Genomic DNA, 22,725 nt, shown 5'->3' with positions numbered 1-22,725 from the left:
GTGATGCCCAAGCCATGGGCTGGCCCCAGAGGCTGCTCTCAGGCCTGAGGGATGGAGGGAGCTTGTCCCTGGCCCCAGAGCAGACCCAGATATTCAGGGATTTGCTGACTATTGTCATCCTCTTCTCTGCTGTGTGCTTGGTGTTGTTCAGTCATTTCAGGTGGCTCTGACTCTTTGTGTCCCCATTTGGGGCTTTCTTGGCATTAACACTAGATTGGCTTGTCATTTCCTTCTCCAGATCATTTGACAGATTAGGAAACTAAGGCCAATAGGGTTAAGTGACTTACCCAGGACCACCCGGACATAAAGTGCCTGATGTCAGATTTGAGTTCAGGAAGATGAGTCTTTCTGACTCCGGGGCTGCCTCTCCATCCACTGTGCCACCTCACTGCCCTTCCATGTCTCTGATACCCCTCACCCTCTTCTCTCCTCTGACACTGCCTCCCCTCTAGTGCAGGTCCTCATGGCCTCAGCCCTGCTGCTGGGTCTGTCTGCCCTGAGTCTCTCCTCACTCCCAGCCAGCCTCCATTCAGCTCCCAAAGGAATCTCCCTAATGCCCAGCTCTGACTTTGTCATCTCCTTCTCCATTAAACTCTGGAGCCTCTCAAAGGATGGGGGTCACATGGACTCACAATGTGTGTGAACACATTTCTAGGGTAGACACAGGGGACAGTGAGATATTGAAAGATCCTTTGAGATCTCAGCCCTTCCCTCTGATGTCTTTTCTTAAAACCTTTTACGTTTGATCTTAGAATCAGTACTATGTATCTATTCCAAGGCAGAAGAGTGGTAAGGGCTAGGCAACTGGGGTTAAGTAATTTGCCCAGGATCACTCAGCTAAGACATGTCTGAAGCCATATTTGAGCCAAGGATTTCCTATCTCTAGACCAGACTCTATCCACTGAACCCCCTCACTGCCCCACTTTCCTCTGATTTCATGTTGCTTTTTACCATTTCTCAAGACCTCTGGAGCTCTTTTAAATCTTGGTGTCTTCATTGGAGCTCAACCCTAAAGAGGAATGATGTAGACCAACTAGAAATACAGAGGAGTCTGAAGACCCACCAAGCCTTGTGGTGATTCTTGATGTATGATATTAAAACAAGTTATCAGGGACCCAGCTATGTTCAAGTGGACTTTTTGACGCCTCTCTCAAGGCTGTTCACTCCTTAGAAGTGCCAGTTTTCTGTTATATGGAGTGATGCCAGCTTGGAGAACTCTGGAGGCCAACTTGTACCAAGTAAGGTTGGATACATGAAACCCTTTCTTGTCCTATAGTGTAATGCAGGGTTTTTACATTGCAATATTAGCCTAGGCTAAGCTGTCAGTTACCCTGGATGGAATCTTGCCAATGGCCTGCTCCAAGGGGCAGATGCCAACTGGCAGCTGAGCTGAGAGTATAAAAGCCCCTGGAAACCCTACCCTGAGTTTGGTTTTTCCCTGACTTCACCCTGATCACCTACTTATCCCTGACCTTCCCCCTGGTCCCAGGTGGTGAAGGGTGGTGAAGGGTGGTGGAATTGTGGATAGGAAAATAGGATAGCCTAGTTATTAGGACCTTCTCCAAGAGCAACCCAACAACATCTATTTCCTTTTCAACTGATTAGCTACAGGATCAAATTAATTTTTAACCAGAGACTGTTTAGCTGTGCCTCAGGGCAGCCAGCCCTTGGCTTGCCCAGACCTTCTGAGGACCTTAGCCAGCACCAGTCAGCTGACCATAGCAATAGCTTAGTACCACCAAAGCTCTCTTACCTTGGCTATTCCTTCCCCAGTTTCAATAAATCCCCTAGCCTTATGTCAGAGAATCTTGTGATTATTCCTATACCACCAAAGCTAAGGAGATTAGGGAAGAGGAGAGAATACTGAGCAGTTTGAGATTCAGTTGTGGTTGTACCTAACCCCCATTGCTGGGCAGGAAGTTCAAGTCCTGACTTCCTGCTGGTCTGCCATCATCCAATAAGAGGCAGTTACCATAGCATGTGGGGCTGCCCAACAGACATCCTAAAGGAGATTAAGAGCTAGCAGTGAATATTCACTGGGCCCTTAGGTTACATTTTTTAAATTTATATACTTAATCAAGTTCATTCCCAGATGAGGTTGCTCTGCCTCATTACTATCCAACCCCAATCTCCTGCTAGACTAGTTACTGGCTCCAAGGCTCCTTAGTAGTGACTTTACCACCTGCATAACTATAGAAGACTGAGTAACATGCAGACCCATTATCTCCTCCATAAACTGAAATTCCTTGATTTGAATTAGGCTGCCTGCCAATGAGAAATTCAAATACTATCCAAATACAGATAAGTTGCAAATGTGGACTGACAATAATGCAATGCCTTTTATTCTGACTCTACCAAGTGAGATGGTTTTAGTCAGAGCTATGGAGGAGCCCAAGCAGACAAAATGAATTCAAAATTCACTCCTTATTAGGAAAGCCAGGACTGGATAACTCCTCATGATGAGTTCATTGAAGGGAGGGTCATCCTTAGTTCAGCTCCTACTTTTACAGTTGAGATTTTTTTTTCTCCTAGTAAGGCTCTATCTTCCCTTAGGAATTAAGGGATATCTCTGGGGTTGGAGGCATCTTCTGCTTTATTCTGGCTCAAGGTCATCTTCTGCTCTGTTTTCTCTGTTGCTCTTTGTCTTTCATTTTTCAGTTGAGGACCAATGGCATTATTTGGTGATGTCTAACTTGTAAGTGACTTGTATTTTAGTTAGTTGGATTTGTACAAAGTCTTCCTCTTCATTTTTTCTTTCTGTTTCTGAAGTCAACAGATAAGGCAAAGGGTAAGAGGACTGGAGATGGCCAAGGACACAGTGGATGACCTTAGCTTCCCTCATGTCTGACCAACTTCTAAGCTCTGGACAGCATGTGCTTGACCTACCTTCATAGCCCCTGAAACAGATTCTTCTCATCCACCCATTCCAGGGGAGAAGTCTGAATATGTTTGGGGAAAACCCCATCCCCACCTCACCATGGCTTTGTGGCACATGATTACCTCTTTGTCAGATGATTTTCCTGGGAGGTTGTTTCTATTTATGTCACAGATTCTTGGAGCCACAGGTGAGATTTGGGTGAAAAGTGTACCTCAAAGTTGTCTCCCAGTTTGTTGCTCCCTTTCCAATGTTGGTTACTTTGCTTTTGTTTGTACAAAAACTTTGAAATTTAACATATTAAAAACTATCATTTTTGCATCTTGAATGATTTCTCTCTCTTGTTTGGTCATAAAATCATCCCTTTTCTATAGATCTGACAGATAAGCTATTCTTTGTTCTCCTAATTTACTTATATCAACACCTTTTCTGTCTAAATCATATACCCATTTTTAAAATTTATTTTTATTTTTTTTAAAACCCTGAACTTCTGTGTATTGGCTCTTTGGTGGAAGAGTAAGGGTGGGCAATGGGGGTCAAGTGACTTGCCCAGGGTCACATAGCTGGGAAGTGCCTGAGGCCAGATTTGAAACTAGGACCTCCCTTCTCTAGGCCTGACTCTCAATCCACTGAGCTACCCAGCTGCCCCCTTCATATGGCCATTTTGACCTTAACTTGTATAAGATGTGAAATATTGGTACATACCTAATTATTTGCCATACCAGTATCCAATTTTCTGAGCAGTTTTTGCCAAATAGTGGGTTCTTATCCCCAATACTGGGATTGTTGGGTTTATCAAACATGAAATTGCTGATGTCATTCACCCCTTATCTAGTCCATTGATCCTCCCTTCTATTTCTTCAATAGTACCAGATTATTTTAATTTTTGCTGCTCTATAGTTAAAAGATCTGGCCACACTTGGCCCCCATTCTCACGAAAAACTAATAACAACCTTATGAGGAAGAACTATTATTAGGCTTGTTTTTTCAGATGGTGAAATTGGGGCAAATAGAGATCAAATGATTTACTCAGGGTCACGAATCTTTCAGTGTCTGAGGCAGCATTTCAATATAGATACTCTAAAGAACATTCCCAGCACTCGATGCATTGGGGACCCAGAGTGCCACCATGGTCTGATTTGGGGGCATATGTAAGGGTCTGCTCTCCCACTGCTTTGGCACCATCTCTTCATATGGGTCCCCTCTTCTCTTCCCAAGTCAGTCTCTGTCTCTTGCTCTCTTCTTCCCATTTTCTAATCTCTATGACCATCCTTTACTGCTCAACAGCCCTGAGGATGTCCTTCATTGCCCTCTACTGGAGGTTGGAAAAGCTTCCATGGCTGGGTGAGGCTTGAGCAAGAGACTCATAAATGACTCCATCCAAAATGTAAAATTCCTGGTGTTGAAGAGGACTTCCCCTGAGAGGGTCAGGGACTTTGTACCTGCAGCCAACAGCTAATGAGGACTCACCAACATGCTCTGAGCTTGTGACAATGTTATTTAGATCATGGGGTGGAACCCAAGGAACCATGACTCCTGACCAGGAAAGTCAGTTCTGGACAAGGGTGTGAGGACCTTCATCCCACCTCCCACATCCCCAGAAGAGTCTTTCTTTTCTCTCTGGATTCTGGGGATTTCCCTGAGTCTTGGACTTGCCTTTTTCTATTTGTAATGGCTCAGACTCTCATTCTGCTCTGTCTCCCCTTTGTAAGAGATCTAATGAATGAATAAACTAAATTCATATTTACAAAATGATATTTATTGATTAATATAGAAAATGAAGGGGTTCCAAATATTTCCCCTCAATATCTAGGGACTCAGTCTCCCTCCTCTATACTTTCACACTTGGGGAGAATTGGCTCCAACTGGAAACCCTTTGGAAATTATGGCAATCTCCCTTAGTTTCCTTCAAATCAGGTCTGGCCCAGGCTCAGTCCTCTCCCCAAGGATCCCTGGGCCATATCCCTGGGTTCCTTTCTTCCTTCCTTCCTTGCAGATGTGGTCTAGAGGAGGCTGGACCAGGACCAGATTTGCATCAATCCCCACCTGCCCTGCAGCCACCATCACATGGTAACCAGGAGAGGATAAGAGGGAGCTGAGAGTGGCCAGGCTCAGCGGTGAGTTCTTGGGGTTCTCTCACCATGGCTTGGCCTCTTGTTTGCCTCCTGCTGCTCACCTTCTGCTCAGGTCAGGACTGCTCCCCAAACTCCCCTTGCCTCCTCTTCTAACACTGTTCTTGCCTCTCAGAAGGATTTCAAAGCACCTTCTAGCTTTCTCCTTGTTCAGTGTCATTAATGAGTTTCTCTGTTTGCAGGCTCCCTCTCTCAGCCTGTGGTGACTCAGCCTCCCTCTATCTCTGCATCCCTGGGGAGCACAGCCAGACTCTCCTGCACCCTGAATAGTGCTAACAGTGATAATACTGTTTTTGGCACCAGCAGAGCCCAGGAAAGGCCCCTCGATATCTCATGTTGGTTGACAGTGATGGAGATATAAGCAGAGCCGATGGGCTCCCTGAGCGCTTTTCTGGCTCTGGCTCTGGGGCCAATAGAGTCCTGTCCATCAGCAATGTCCAGCCTGAGGATGAAGCTGATTATTACTGTCAGTCATATTAATACCATAGTGGTGGTGGTTATGCTCATACACAGTGATGTATTCAGTGAGGAAGTGGGACAAAAACCTCCCCTGCCAGCCCAGGCACAGCTTCATGCCTGGCCTCAGGCTTACCCACATCTCAACTGCCAGAGCTTCTCAGGGCTCTGTCTCTGTCTGTTTCTGTCTCTGTCTCTGTTGCAAGTTGGACTGACAGTGATGCCTTTTATTCTGGCTCTGCCAAGTTAGATGGCTTTAGTCCAGTGATGGGCAAACTACAGCTTGCGGGTCAGATGTGGCTCCCTTAAATGTTCCATCTGGTTGTGTGACATTATTCCTAATATGATGAATATAATGAGTAGGACACAATACAATGAAAATTCGAAAGACTTGCCTTAGAAACAGACTGACAGATGGGCATTTCCTTTCCTTTGGACCCTCTTGAAAAATTTGCCCATCACTGCTTAGTCAGAGATATGGAGGAGCCCAGGCAGACTAGATGAATTCAAAATTCAGTCCTGATCAGGAAAGCCAGTCCTGGATTAGTCTTCATCAGGAGTCCATTGAAGGGAGGATCATCCTTAGTTCAGCTCCTACTTTTATAGTCAAGTTTATTTTTTCTCCAAGTAAAGCTCTATCTTCCTTTAGGAATAAAAGTGTTGGAGGCATCTTCTTCTGTTTCTTCTCCTCAAGCTCATCTTCTGCTGTGTTTTCTCTGTTGCTCTTTGTCTTTCATTTTTCACTTGAGGACCAAAGGCGTTACTAGCTGATGTCTGACTTGTGCATGACTTGTATTTTAGTGAGTTGGATTTGTACAAAGTCATCACCTTCATTTTCTCTTTCAGACTCATTGAAGTCCACAGATAAGGCAAAGGTTAAGAGGACTGGAGATGGCCAAGTAAAGAGTGGATCACTTTGGCTTTCCTGATGTCTGACCATCTTCTTAGCTCTGGACAGCACCTGCTTGATCAACCTTCATAGTCCATGAAACAGGTTTTTTCATCCATCCATTCCAGGGGAGAAGTCTGAATATGTTTGGGGAAAACCCCATCCCCAACTCACCATGGCTGTGTGGCACAAAATTACCTCTTTGTCAGATGATTTTACTGGGGTGTGGTTGCTACATATGTTACAATTTCTTGGAGCCACAGATGAGATTTGGGTGAAAAGTGGACCCAAAGGTGTTTCCCAGTTTGTTGTTCCCTTTCTAATGTTGGTTACATTGATTTTGTTTGTACAAAAACTTTGAAATTTAACATATTCAAAACTATCATTTTTTGCATCTTGAATGATTTCTGTCTTTTCTTTGATCATAAAGTCTCCCTTCTCTATAGATCTGACAGGTAAACTATTCTGTTCTCCCAATTTACTTGTATAAACACCCTTTATGTCTAAATCTTATACCCATTTTGACCTTAATTTGGTGTAAGGTTTGGGATATTGGTACAAACCTAATTATTTGCCATTCCAGTTTCAAATTTTCTGAGCAATTCTTGTCAAATAGTGGATATTTATCCAAAAAGGTGGTAACTTTGGGTTTATCAAATATGAGATCACTGAGGTCATTTCTTATCTATTCTATTGATCCACACTTCTATTTCTTAGACAGTCCCAAATTGTTTTAATTATTACTTCCCTATAGTTAAAAGATCTGGCAGCACTTGGCCACCATTCCTTACATTCTTTTTTCTTTCATAAATTTCCCTGATATTCTTGATCTTCTCTTCTTCCAGTTGAAGTTTGTTATTATTTTTTCTAGTTTTATAAAAATAATTTTTGGTAGTTTGATTGGTATGACACTGAATAAGGAAATTAATTTAGGCAGGATTGTCATTTTTATTATATTAGCTCAGCTTACCCATGAGCAATGAATGTTTTCCCAATTGTTTGGAACTAATTTACTGTGTAAAAAGTGTTTTGTAATTGTGTTCTTACAATCCCTGTGTTTGTCTTCATGAATAGATTCCCAAGCTTTTTTTATAGTCTAGAGTGATTTTAAATGGAGTTTCTCTTTCTAACTCCCTCTACTTGAATTTGTTGTAAAACTATAGATATGCTCACAAGTTATGTGAATTTATTTTGCATCCTGCAACACTGCTAAAGTATTAAGTATTTCCACAAGTTTTTAAAATATTTTTCTCAGATTCCCTAAGTATACCATCATATCATCTGCATAGAGTGACAGTTTAGATTCCTCTTGGCCTATTTCAACTCCTTCAATTTCTTTTTCTTCTCTAATGTCTAAAGCTAGCATTTCTAGTACAATATTAAACTATAGTGATGATAATGGGCATCCTTGCATCACTCCTGATCTTTTGGGGCAGCCTTCTATTTTATCCCCATTCTAGATGATACTTGTTCCTGGTTTTAAGTAAATACTGCTTCTAATTTTAAGTAACAGTTCTTTCATTTCTATGCTTCGTAGTGTTTTTATAGGAATGAGTGTTGTATATTGTCAAAGACTTTTCCTGCCTTTGTTGAGATAATCATCTGATTTCTATTAGTTTGGTCTTTGATATGGTCAATTATGCTGATAGTTTTCCTAATATTAAACTGTCCTTGCATTCCTGGAATAAATCCCACCTGGTCATAGTGAATAATTCCTGTGGTATATTTCTGTAGCCTTTTTCCTAGAATTTTTTATTTAAGATTTTTGTATTAAGATTTATTAAGGAAATTGGTCAGTAATTTTCTTTTTCTGTTTTGAGTTTTGTTGACTCAGATATCAGCATCATATTTGTGTCATAAAAGTAATTTGGCAGGTCTCTTCTCTTTGTTTATTTTGCCAAATATTTTATAAAGTATTGGGATTATTTTTTCTTTAAGTGTTTGACACAATTCACTTGTGACTCCTTTTGGCTCCTTAGGGAGTTCATTTATGGATTGTTTAATTTCTTTTTTCTTTTTATTTTTTAAACCCTTAACTTCTGTGTATAGACTCTTAGGTGGAAAAGTAGTAACGATGGGCAATGGGGGTAAAGTGACTTGCCCAGGGTCACACACCTGGGAAGTGTCTGAGGCCGGATTTGAACCTAGGACCTCCCGTCTTTAGGCCTTTTTTCTGAGATAGGATTATTTAAGTATTCTATTTCCTCTTTTGTTAATCTAGGAAATTTATATTTTTGTAAATATTGATCCATTCCACCTAGGTTGCTAAACTTGCTGTTATATAATTGAGCAAAATAGTTCCTAATGATTCCCTTTATTTTCTCCTCAATGTAGACAAATTCACTATTCTCATTTTTGATACTGGTAATTTGTTTCTCTTCTTTTTTATATCAAATTAACCACTGTTCTATCAATATGATTATTATTTTTTATTGATGCAACTCCTAGTCTTATTTATTAGTTCAAAAGTTCCTTTACTTTGAATTTTATTCATTTCTCCTTTGATTTTTAAAATTGCCAATTAGGCTTTAATTGGGGATTTAAAAATTGTTCTTCTTTTAGTTTTTTTTTTTAATCTGCATGCCCAATATTGTTGTTCTGTTTTTCTCTATTTTACCATTATAAACATTCAGGGACATATATTTTCCCTCATGTACTATTTTGGGTATTTTCCATTAATTTTTATATGCTGTGTCCTTGTTATCATTCCCTTTTTGTAAGTTTCTATCATTTCTATCATTATCATGTCTAGAACTGGTTTGTATTCAGGGATTTCCATGTTGTCTCCCTTAATAAAACGTGAGCTCCTTGAGGGCAGGGATCCACTTTTCTGAAGGAAAGACGGAAATAAGGAAGAAAGAAAAAAAGAAACAAAGAAGGATGGAAGGAAGCAAGGAAGGAAGGAAGGAAGGAAGGAAGGAAGAAACAAAGGATTAAAGAAAGAAACAAAAAAGAAGAAAGAAGAATTTCTTAAGCACTTACTCTGGGTCAGGCACTCTGCCAAGTGCTGAGAATACAAATACAAAAGGAAGACATTTCCTGACCTCAATGAGCTCCCAATTCTAATGGGGAAAGAGAGCAGGTAAAAAAGGAGCTGACAAGGATAGGGGGAGAGGTAGCAGAGGGAAAGGTCCCTGGCCAATGCAGGGACAAGTTCTGACAATTAGAGGAAGTCAATAATGGGATCTGGAGGAGAATGAGGATGGGCCAGGTTCAGCCCCATCACAAAAAGGCAGCCTTCTTGTTTCCTCTCTAAGACATATTATAATATATTTGATAACACAACCCCTTCTCTTCCATTCATCTTCAAGCATTTCATTACTCCAACCTTCTCTCTGTCTAAAAAGGGGCTTGAAACTTTCTCTTTAAAAAAAAAAAGAAAGAAAGAAAGAAAAATACTCCTACAAGCAACAGGGTGTAAATCCACGAAGTCCTGAGTAGCTCTTTGGGTAGGAGGGTCCAGGGCTTTATCATCCTAGGATCCTTCATTTTGTGTTAACTTTACATTCTTTGTATTTCTCCTGTGATGATACTGTAGGATGCCCCTTATACTATGAGCAGTTTTTGGCATAGTCAGGCTTTGGACCTGTTGAAACAGCAAAGGGATAATGGGGATTGTGAGAGTTGTTTTTGTTTTAAGCACATTAGCCACGTTCCTGTATTCATTCACTCAGGGAGTGATGAGGCTTTGGTTTTGTATTATAGCAGATTACCTGATGAAGCTGGTTCAGATCTTTGACACGTACAAATACTTACTATATCCTTGGCAGAGTTTTTGTCCTACCTGCCAGTGGTGGTTGTGGCTTTGGTTACTCTAGTACAGGCAATTATGGCTATGAGAAAAGTTTACTCTTTAGTTTTTGGCAAAGGAAGATCAGACAAAGATGATGTTATATCCCTCATGAAAGATCAATTAAAGATGATGATAGAGACCAACAACAAAATTAGTCTAGGACAGGAATTGGACAAGCATACCATACTGCAACTAGAACTCATTGAAGGCATGTACTTCCCTAAGGATAAAATAGCTCCCAAGAAAGTTATGATTACTATTGGTACACAGAATGAGACTGCAAATGAAAAAAAGCCTGGGATTGCTACTCATACTGAGGAGGGGGCAATGGCATCGGCTACTGTGTCATTGTTACCCATTGTAGATCAGACTTAGTTTAGGGATGATGGTGAGGCAGTGAATATGAAGACCTATAAGACATTCACAGCCCAGGATTTGGAGGTGCTGAGGAGAAGGTTCCCCAAATTCTTCCTTTCACTTTACAAGGCAGCCAAGGAATTCAAAAGGACATTCAGCCTTTTTAATCCATCATATCAGGACATTGAATTTGTTCTTGAGGAATTTTTCACACCTAGTGAAAAGGCTAGGTTCATTGAAGAAAGGAGATCGAATGCCAGTTTGATAGACTGGCCTAGGGACCATTCAACAATTGATTTGAGTTCTCCTGAAAACATGAGAAACCTGATAAAATGCAGATCTGATCTTTTAGAGGCAGTTAAAATACACGCTAAGCGACCAAACGGCTGGAGTAGATTTGAAAAGATGAGGCAGTCTGAGGAAGAACATCCGAGTTTGTTTTTGGATAGACTGATGGAAAATTCAGAAAATCTGTTGGGTTTTAACAGGGATCAGGCTGATGAGGCTTTACCTCACATCAAGAGGCAATTTATAAAGGGAGCAAGTGTACCCATACAGGTTTACTTTAGGCAGAGCTGTCCACAATGGGAAGAATTGTCCTTGGAAGTTATCAGGAAACATGTCTCTTATATTCATGAGTCTAGGTAGGAAGAAAATCAAATCAAACATGAGCAAGACTCTGAGAAAGAAAGGACAATACAGGAATTAAAGCTTCAGCTCAAAGAAACATGAAGAGATTGAGATTGAGAAGAATTTTGCAATTTTGCTTTGCAAATTGCTAAAGAAAGAGACTCTAAACCACAAACTGCCTACTATAGTCAAAAGAAATCAAATAAGTCAATTCCTAGGTGTTATCTTTGCCATAGGGCAGGCCATCTTTTGAAGGACTATAGATTCAAGAAACAAATTGACTTCAGCAAAGATAAATCTGATTCCTACAAGAAATCGTATGCTAATAATAGTTGGGCAAGGAAAGCACAAAAATCACAGGCTGGTTGCCAACATGATTGCAAGAAATCAGACAAACCATCTTTAGAGGAAATGGAAAATATTTTAAAGCTTGGAGGCAGACCAAGGGATGTATCTCAATGAAGGTTAATTTATAATACACATCATCAAAGAGAAAAGGCAGATATAGAGAGCAAAAAGCTCAAAGGCATGAATGAGGCTAATGTTTTATTGATGGAAAGTATTGAGGGAAAATACCATATTTGAACATAGGAAGAAGAACATGGCTGATTTACAGTTGCAAAGTGATATAGAGAAATTGCATAAAGAAATTTATGGAGGGGAACATTCTCTTGTGGGAAGCTCAATTTCACAGACTTCAGTAGAAGGAGTGAAGGATTTTGACAGAAACCTAGTGTCAAATGGGTTAAAAATTTGAGCTAGAAAGTAAAAAATACATTGTGGCGAATAACCAATCACTAGTTATGTCGGACAATGAAAGTAGCCAAGGGAATCAATTTGGAAACATTTCCAAACCCCTAGAACTGTGCTTAGCCAAAGAGAAAAATGTATCACTTAGTGCAACTCCTGGAGGAGAGAGTAACAAAGTTGCAGACTCAGTTCTCAAGCTCAGAGAGAACTATCACACCAGTGAAAGAGATACTTTTCTGTCTAAACCCCGAGGCTGAGAGTTTTGAGCCTAAATACAATGTAGCCAGTGAGTTTTCAGAGCAGCCGCCAACTAGCAGAGAAAAAAAACATCAGCCCATTTAAACTGGGGCTTCTATAGACAGGGCCACCCGAGGATACTTTGACTCAGAAATTAACACACAAACAGGACTGAGACCTCAAGGCTTGGTGAGGGGGGAGGAATTTACACCTAACCCTGTCCCTGAAGCCATGGTTAGAGACTGACAGTGCCCTGGAATGGTGGAAGAAACTGTCACATTTCAAACTCTGATTCAAGAGAAGCCATTTTGCTCTGTAGACAGGCAGCAAGGGGGAGGGGCAGACTCAGACTCATACATTACAGAGGGAGTAGACATGTTCCAGGAAGTGAATTCTTGTTATGATTACTATGGACCTTCTAATAGAGAGGCATTAAATTCTGAAGCCAGCACTATCCAGCCACTGGAGAAAGACATACAGCTGTTACCTTTGCATAACAACAATGACCAGAAAGATCCTTTAATTACTATCCAGATTAATGGGGAATACATCAGTGGAATCATAGACACGGGGGCAGATATTAGTTGTTTGAGAAATCTCCGTAGTGATTGTGAATTGCTTGGTTCAGGCACTGTGAAAGGAGCATCTGGTGTTCCACAGACTGCACCGAAGTTTCAACCAAAAATGGTGAAATTGAGACCAATAGAATTTGACTATCAATTCTTATTGTTACCATCATGCCCAAACAATCTCATAGGTAGAGCTATCCTGTGCAAACTTGCAGCTACAATTTATTGTGAGCCAAGTGGAGAACTGTATTTGCACCTGCCCAAAAGGTCATTGAAACATCATCCTGACTTGTGCTTAGATAGGATAGCAGAAGATCACACAGTTTTAGTTCTGGATCAAGACAGCTTATACAAGATTCCAGATACTCTACCCATAGGACTCTGGGCGGGGAGTTCATCAGATGTGGGTAGAATCCTATCTGCTAAGCCAGTGAAGATAAAAGTGAAAGAAGGAATGCAACCACCTAGAATTCCTCAATTTAAACTGAGCAAAGAGGCTGTAGTGGAATAAAACCTATAATCCAAGGCTTGTTAGATCAAGGCATTACTGGTGCATGGTTTTTCTGAATTTAACACTCCTATTTTACCAATCAAAAAGGCAAAGTTAGATGCTAATGGTAACATCCAGTGGAGAATGGTACAAGATCTTAGAGCAATAAATGCATATGTGGAAGAGATCCATGCAGTTATTCCAAGTCCATTACAGATAAATTGCAGGGATTACACCTGACTCAAAATGGTACACCGTGATTGATCTGTCCAATGCATATTTCAACATTCCAATTCACAAAGACAGTCAAAGATTGTTTGCATTCACCTGGAAGAACAAGACATTATTCTGGAGTCGTCTTCCCCAGGGATTCAAAAATTCAGTTTCAATCTTCTGTCAAATACTGCAAAAAGATATAGAATCCATATCTTTCACTGCTAGCAAATTGGTGCATTATGTAGATGACATCCTGCTAATGTCACCAACCGGAGAGATCTGTCACAGAGATAGCATTCATCTAGTAGAACTATATAAGAGAGGACATAGAATATCCAGAAACAAAGTTCAATGGGTCAGAGAGAAAATTGAGTTTTGGGAGTTCACACTGCAGGGTGGAACTAGAAGTATATCAAAGAAGAGAATTGAGGATATACAAAAACTCAGCTTACCTAAGACCAAGGAACAGCTAAGAGCAATAATTGGCATGACTAGTTTCTGCAGACAGTGGATACCTGGGTTTTCTCTAATATCAAATCCTTTAACAGAGTTAACCAGGAAAGACATCAAAGAGCCATTGAAGCTAACAAAAGAACACATACATGCCATTGAGAAGTTAAAGTCAGCAATTCTTTCTTCTCCTGCACTAGGCATTCCAGATCACAACAAAGTTTTTCATCTATTTATCCATGAGGATAAGGGAATAGCTTGTGCAGTGCTCACACAATATTTAGGAAACAATTTAAGACCTATGGCATATTATAGATCTACACTAGATCCTGTTATCCAGGGAATGGTTTCCTGTTTGAAGATTATTGCTGCTGCAGCTTTGATGGTTAGGAAGAGTTCTAAACTAGTTCTGGGAGAGGAGCTAGATTGTATTTCCAGCACCAAATAGAAACAACACTGAGGAATGCAAACCGGCAGGCTTTCGCTTCTCAGTGAATCTCTCAGTACCCAGCTACTTTGTTAACAAACGAGAACTTAACTTTCCACAAGTGTAAATCCATCAATCCAGCAACTCTTATTCCAGAACTTCCATTAGAAGGGTATAGTCTTCATATTTGTAAGGATACATTAGAACTAGTATAAAAGGCTAGAGAAGATCTTTCTGATGTTCCTATGGAAGAAGCTGACCTTACACTTTTTTGTGATGGCTCGAGTTACCATCATGATGGGTTACTGGAGCAGCTGTAACTACCCAGAATGAAACCCTATGGTTCACAGCGCTTGGGCCAGACATCTCGGCTCAAGGAGCAGAAATTGTTGCATTGACTCAAGTACTTAGAATTGGTAAAGACAAAGCTCTTAATGTTTTTATAGACTCAAAGTATGGATTTTCGATCGTGCATTCTTTGGGAGAAATTTGGAAGAAAAGAGGGTTCATAACATCTAATGGGAAAGCAATAGCATATGGAAAAATGATTAGTGAATTGTTAGAGGCCATACAATTACCAGCAAAGTTATCTGTTATTCACTGCAGAGCACATCAAAAGCTAGTGGGACCAGTATCGTTAGGCAATCACAGAGCAGGCATTTCAGCAAAATATGAAACCAGGTGTGGACAAAAAAAGCTATATTTCACTTAGCCTTAGTAGATAGAGATGAACTACTACAAGCTTATTCACAAAAGGAAGTGGAATATTGGCAGAAAAATCTTGGAGCCACTCTGGTGAATGGAGTGTGGATGTCAATCTCTGGTAAAGCGTTTTTGCCAAAATTACTGCACCATACTGCATGTGCAGCAGTGCATAGGAAAGGCCACTATGGAGTTTTAGGAGTGGTAGATACAATTCGCAAAAGCTGGATAGCAGTAGGAGTGACTACAGAAGCCAAACGAGTGTGTGACCATTGTATAATATGTCAACAATACAACAAGGCTGTAATTAAGGCCAGAGCCTTTGGAGGAAAACCTCTAGCTTTCACACCATTTAAGTGTCTACAGATAGACTATGTCACGATGCCTAGATGTCAACAGTATAGGTACATACTCATGATAGTGGACAAGCTGACTAAATGGCCAGAAGCATTCCCAGCTAAGAAAAATGATTCATTTTTTATAGCAAAGATGCTATTGAGGGAGATAATTCCAAATTTCTCTATTCCATCGGTAATTTCATCTGACTCTGGTAGTCATTTTGCAAATTCTATTTTAAAGCAAATCTACCAGGTGGTAGGGATCAAGAGACACCTGTGTTCTATCTATTGACCTCAATCATTTGGAGCTGTGGAATGGACTAACCAATCTCTGAAATCTATGATTGGAAAGCTGTGTACAGAAAGTCATCTTAAATGGCCAGATGTTTTACCTATGGCACTTTTCTATTTGAGAAGTCAACCAAATAGTGAAACCCATTTGTCACCGTTTGAACTATTATATGGGCAGCAGCCATGGATAGGAAAAGCTCCATGAGACACTAATTACCTATCACATTTAGGGATTGAGTGCAAAACCTATGAGTATGTCACATTATTAAAAGAGAGATTGAATGAACTACAGAAGTTATCTCTAATACAACAAAGAGTTCCACTTGACTTCAGTCTTCATGATTATCAACCTGGAGATAAAGTATATATCAGAAACTTCACAAGAAAATCAGTATTACAACCAAAATGGATTGGTCCTCATGAAATTGTCCTGGTAACACCATTTTTGATAAAGGTTAAGGGAAAAGATATGTAGTATCATTACACTCACCTAAAGAAAGACCTCAGGAAAGCAAAGTCCTCATCAAGAAAACAGTCCGAAATGCAAGAAACAGTCTCGTCTAAATATGCAGTCTCAATCACAAGACACAGAATCTGACATGGAATTAGAACCTCAAAGTAAGAGATCATACTTAAAAGCAAAGCCTCAAGCAAGAAAACACCAAGAAACAGATCAATATCAAGAACATGATACTCAAATCATTGATTTAGATCACACAAATACTTCATTCATGCATGGAGATCAACAGTTAAGTTTATCAGAAATCAGTAGTGGTGAAGAAGAAGAGACAGAATATTAGTTTAAGCATTATACATATTTACATCAAAGGCAAGTGCAAACATGAAGTCTCATAGTTCAAAGTAAATAATAAATAATGGAAGTGAGAGAATGATGGAAGGGAAAGTTTCCTAAGAAAGCTGCAAAGACCAGATGATGCCATATAGACATGTCTGTGCCAGATCTGTTTCTGATCATTTCTAAGGCCCTGAGAAGGCTCTAATGCAAAGCTGGAAACATTTTGTGAAAGTCTCAGCTTTGCTTCTGTCACCTTGTTATGGACAGCTTTCAGCAACAGGAATTAGGAAGAGAGAAGCACAACCGTCCAAAGTATAAGAAATGTGGATTCTCTAGTGCAGAACTCCATGGCTGGGTCTCCTTTACAGAAAGAACATTAGAATCGTGAGGCTTAAGTTCGCTCTCACCATCTGACCCACCTACTGACAAAACACATTTTTAGTTGTTGTGTTGAATTACATTAGCTTCTATTTTTCAATGGAATTTAGGGAAAGAGTTGATCATTGACCCTGGACAAGAGAAGGAGATCAGCCAGAGGAGCTGAACTAAGGATCAGCATGACAGCAGGTGATCCAAGAAGATGACAGCAATAATAGAGGACCCAGAACTCAGCCTGCTGCATCCTGGGACTTTGAGTCCTTGGACTTAACAATGTGGACAGTGGAGATTGAGTCATCAATCCTTTTCATGTCTCTCTCATGTTCTGTTGTTTTGTTTTTTTTTGCTTGTAGAATTCTTATGCCAGAAGCAGGGATACCACCTTAATGACTACCTCTGAGGGGTACCCCTATCACTGCTCTATCCAGGCATCTAATAATCATTTTTAATATTTTGTTGAACAAAACCCCAGCATCCTAGGTAAGCCTTCCATGTAATGTCTAGTCATCACAGTGGGGAATCTCATTTGGGAAACTGAGGCATAGTTTCCCCAAGTAGGAGAGGAGGTGTAAGAATGCATTTCTCATTTATCACATAAACCCAAAGGGAGGGACTACTTCTTAAAGAAACAGGAATAAAGACAAGATATCACGTTTTTATCATGAACAATATATTAGGCAGAACAGCATTTATAACAATTGGCTGTAGTGCCTTAATATACAGCTTTTGGTACATGCTGTGCAATCTTTGGTTCTTTTTAACCCCAGAATATGTGCTTGTCTTCATAACATCAAATGATAATTACAACTGGCTGAAATTGGAATTAGACCACTTATGTTCATACTACCAATGTTGTCCAGACCATGGGGTGGGACCCAAGGGACCAGGAATTCCTCCTGGTGACTCCTGACCAGGGAAGCCAGTCTTAGACAAGGGTGTGAAGACCTTCATGCCACCTCCCACATTCCCTAAGGAGTCTTTCTTTTTTCTCTGGATTCTGGGGGTTTCCCTGATTCTTGGGCTTCTCTTTTTCTATTTACAATGGCTCAGACTCCCATTCTGCTTGGTTTTCCTCCCTGTAATGGATCTAAAGAATGAATGAACAAAATTCATATTTACAAAATGATATTTGTTGAGATAATATAGAAAATAAAGAGGTTCCAAAATATTTCCCCTCAATATCTATGGACTCAGTCTCTCCCCTCTAGACTCCTACACTTGGGGCGTATGACTTCATCTAGAAACGCTTTTGACCCTATGTCCATCCCCCTTAGTTTCCTTCCAAATCAGGTCTGGCCCAGCCTCAGTCCCCTCCCCAAGGATCCCTGGCCTGGCTCTCTGGGCTCCTTTCTTGCTGCTAATCTGGCTTTCAATCTGGCCTGGCCTCTGCTGCTCGGTCCCTCAGGAGCTCATCATTCCCACCTGTTGAACCTCATCAGCAGTGACTCTCCTCAATGGCCTTCATGGAACACAAGAAATAACAACCACAAAGGAGAGAGCAGATCTGCTCCTTCCCAGGCCATTTCCCGGCCTCACATGGGGAAGCCTGTGTCCTCCAAGACCCAAAAAGCAGAGTTTCCTGTGGGAACAGGAGTACCACCAGGCTGGGATGGGGCAGCGGGCAGGGGCTGGGCTCTGGGAAGGCTCTATGGCCCAGGAAGGAGAACCTTTGCCCAGTGAGAGGCTGGGATTTCTAGCCCTGAAACCTGGGCCTGGATCAATGCCTGCCAGAAGAGCGTGGTGAGTCCAGGCCAGGCCAGGGAAGGGGCTGAGGACAGGGGCTGCTCTGGGTGCCTCAGGCTGTGGCTCAAGGGAGGCTCCACCTTTGGGTGGGATGAACAGAAAAGTCAGCAGGGTCCTTCCTCTGCCTTTGGGGCCCCTGAGGTCTGCCTCCCTGTGGTCTGCATGTGGGTCCTAAAGCCATCAGGGGATGCTGTGGGGCTGGTCCTAGACAGCCAGTGAGGGCCTGGAGAGCCTGGAGGTGTTGGGGGTGATGAGCCCAGCTGGCTGTGCCTGTGGTCACTCCTGGGTGAAGTCTCAGCTGGGCTGGGCCAATTTACCCCAAGGAGGTCCCCCTGCTTGAAGGGCTGCCCCCTAGACCTCGAGAGAGGATGCAGGTATGGTCTACAGGAGGCTGGACTCGGGCCAGATTTGCATCAGTCCCCACCGTTATGTGAAGATTTGAGCAGCCATATTTCTGGGGCTGCAAGCTGGCAGTTGCTGCTTTAGTACACTGCTGCCTGAGGTCTCCTCTGAGACCTCATGTCATGTATGTTTTTACATGTACTCACTCAGATACACAGAAGTACATGTACATGCATTTGCTTAGAGATACACATGGACACATGGGATAGACATGCCATATTCCTATAGGTTGTTACATGTAATATATAAACACAGACAAATGCCTGTTCATATTAAAATGGCTCAGTATAAAGAGCTGGGCCTCAACCCAGGAGGTTCTCAGTTCAAATCTATACTCTGAAACTTCCTAGATGTGTCACCTTAGACAAGTCACTTATCTACAGCTGCCTGGCTCTTACTCCTCTTCTGACATGGATCAGATACATGTTTCTGTGCTGAGAGAGAAGATGAGAGTATTTAAAAATATGAATAACCTGCCTGGACAGTATCCCTAAGTGATGCTAGAACCAGCCACCAACTGAAGCCCATCCCTAGAGAGTGAATCTTGCATTCTGTGTGATGCCCAAGCCATGGACCGGCCCCAGAGGCTGCTCTCAGGACTGGGGGATGGAGAGAACTTGTCCCTGGCCCCAGAGCAGACCCAGATATTCAGGGATTTGCTTACTTTTGTCAGCCTCTGCTCTGCTGTGTTCTTGGTGCTATTTAGCCATTTCAGGTGGCTCTGACTCTTTGTGTCCCCATTTGGGGCTTTCTTGGCAGAGACACTAGACTGGCTTGTCACTTCCTTCTCTAGATCATTTGACTGATGAGGAACCTGAGGCCAACTGAGTTAAGTGACTTTTCCAGGACCACCCAGACATAAAGTGTCTGATATCAGATTTGAGTTCAGGAAGATGAGTCTTTCTGACACCGGGGCCTCCTCTACATCCACTGAGCCGCCTTCCTGCCCCCCCCCATATCACTGATACCCCTCACCCCTCTTCTCTCCTCTGACACTGCCTCCCCTCTAGTGCAGGTCCTCATGGCCTCAGCCCTGCTGCTGGGTCTGTCTGCCCTGAGTCTCTCCTCACTCCCACCCAGCCTCCATTCAGCTCCCAAAGGAATCTCCCTAATGGCCAGCTCTGACTTTGTCATCTCCTCCATTAAACTCTGGAGCCTCTCAAAGGATGGGGTTCACATGGAGTCACAATGAGGGTGAACACATTTCTAGAGTAGACACAGGGGACAGCGACATATTGAAAGATCATTTTAGATCTCTGATTTCTTCTCTTAAAAACGTCTTACCTTTGATCTTAGAATCAGTACCACATAGCTGTTCCAAGGCAGAAGAGTGGTAAAGGCTAGGCCACTGTGGTAAAGTGACTTGTCCAGGGCCACTAAGCTAGGACGGGTCTGAAGCCAGATTTGAGCTGAGAATTTCCTATCTCTAGGCCAGTTTCTATCCACTGAACCCCCTCACTACCTCACTTTCCTCTGATTTCATGCTGTTCTTTACCATTTCTCAAGACCTCTGGAGCTCTTTTAAAATCATTTTGTGTTCTCACTGGAGCTTAACTCTGAAGAAGAAGGATGTATACCAACTAGAAATACACAGGAGTCTGAAGACCCAGCAAGCCTTTGGATGAATCTTGGAGAGTCAGATTAAAACAAGTTTTCAGGGACCCAGGTATGTTCAAGTGGACTTTTTCATGCCTCTATCAGGGTTGTTCACTCCTTAGCAGTGCCAGTCTTCTGTTGTGTGGAAAGATGCCCACTTGGAGAACTCTGGAGGCCAACTTGTACCAAGAGAAGGTTGGATCCATGAAACCCTTTGCTTGTCCTGTAGAAGACTGAGGAACAAGAAGACCCACCATTTCCTCCATAAACTGGAATTTCTCACTTTGATTTAGTCTGACCCCCAATGAGAAATTCAAATATTACCCAAATACAGCTAAGTTACAAGTGTGGACTGACAACTATGCAATGCCTTTCATTCTGACTCTGCCAAGTCAGATGGTTTTAGTCAGAGATATGTAGGAACCCAAGCAGACTAGATGAATTCAAAATTCTCTCGTCATCAGGAAAGCCAGCACTGGATGAGTCCTCATAAAGAATCCATCAAAGGGAGGTTTATCCTTAGTTCAGTTCCTAATTTTACAGTTGAGATTTTTTATTTCTCCAAGTAAGGTTCCATCTTCCCTTAGGAATATAGAGATATCTCTGAGGTTGGAGGCATCATCTGTTTCTTCTAGCTCAGGCTCATATTCTTCTCTGTTTTCTCTGTTGCTCTTTGTCTTTCATTTTTTACTTGAGGACCAATGGCATTACTAGGTGATATCTTGACTTGTGCATTAGTTGTATTTTAGTGAGTTGGATTTCTACAAAGTCATCTCCTTCATTTTCTGTTTCAAAGTCCTTGAAGTCCACGGGGAAGGCAAAGGTTAAGATGACTGGTGATGGCCAAGGACACAGTGGATGACTTTGGCTTCCCTGATGTCTGACCAACTTCTAAGCTCTGGGCAGAACCTGCTTCACCTTCATAGCCCTTGAAACTGATTGTTCTCTTCTACCCATTCCAGAAGAGAAGTCTTCATATGTTTGGGGAAATCCCATCCCCAACTCACTGTGGCTTTGTGGCACATGATTACCTCTTTGTCAGATGATTTTACTAGGGTGTGGTTGCTGTATATGTTTCAACTTCTTGGAGCCATAGGTGAGATTTGAATGAAAAGTGGACCCGAAAGGTGTCTTCCAGTTTGGTGTTCCCTTTCTAATGTTGGATACATTGCTTTTGTTTGTTCAAAAACTTGGAAATTTTACATATTTGAAACTATCATTTTTGCCTCTTGAATGATTTCTGTCTCTTGTTTGGTCATAAAATCTTCCTTTCTCTCTAGATCTGACAGGTAAGCTATTCTTTATTCTCCTAATTTACTTATATAAAAACCTTTTATATCTAAATCTTGACCTTAACTTGGTATAAGGCATGTGAAATTGGTACATACTTAATTATTTGCCATTTTCAAATTTTCCCAGCAGTTTTTGTCAAATAGTGGGTTTTTATCCCAAAAGCTGGGATCTTTGGGTTTATCAAATATGAGATTTCTGAGGTCATTTACCCCTCAATTATTCCATTGATATTGATCCACTCTTCTATTTCTTAAATTTTTTTTGAATTTGTTATTTACTTTGGAGTTTATAATTTGTTTTTTTCCCTAGTTTATTTAGTTGTATGGCTCCCATACACCTCTGTGGCTCCTGCGACAATGACTGTGTCCTATGGCTTTTCCAGGAAAAGTGTTTCGACCCCTGACAATCTGAGTTCTCAGTTGGAGTCACTTTTGTTCCTGATTCCCACCCCCACTAAGGACACCTTGGAAGGGAGTATCACTCTCATCCTTGGGGCAACACTCTGTGTCCCAAAGAGGAGGATGCTTCTCTTGGTTGGGGGGGTGGCCTTTGTGGGAGGAGTGGGAGTGAAGAAAGAGAGGGTAAGGTTCTTGGCCCATTGAGGAAACACAGAAGGATTTAAATTCAATGTCATAAAAGAATAAAGAAATACAAAATATTCAGACTTGTTTAATAACAACAATAATGAGAAAACCAAGATGACATAAAAGGAGTGATTGAACACACTGCATTGGTAGCAGCAGCATCAAAATTAGCATCAACATGGTCAAAACAGCAGTTGCATTCAAAATTTGCGGATACAGTCAATGTATGAGAACGGAACTTGGAAAATATCCAGAGTGAATGTCATGATAGGGTTCAAACATCGTCCAAAAAGATAAATACGTCTATTCTAGATGAATGTGGATTATTCTT

At 41.4% G+C, this 22,725-nt stretch overlaps 1 protein-coding gene across 1 annotated transcript in view; it reads left to right on the top strand.

Moving 5' to 3' along the window:
• LOC123230488 (vomeronasal type-2 receptor 26-like) overlaps positions 1–22,725 on the top strand; it is an 817,179-nt gene that overhangs the window by 564,381 nt on the left and 230,073 nt on the right. The gene's annotated exons all lie outside the window — the stretch shown is intronic.

The sequence above is a fragment of the Gracilinanus agilis genome, chromosome 1 (assembly GCF_016433145.1).
Source record: "Gracilinanus agilis isolate LMUSP501 chromosome 1, AgileGrace, whole genome shotgun sequence".
Lineage (NCBI taxonomy): Eukaryota > Metazoa > Chordata > Mammalia > Didelphimorphia > Didelphidae > Gracilinanus > Gracilinanus agilis.
The sequence above is the reverse complement of the archived record's forward strand: the minus strand, read 5'-3'. Positions and strand labels throughout refer to the sequence as shown.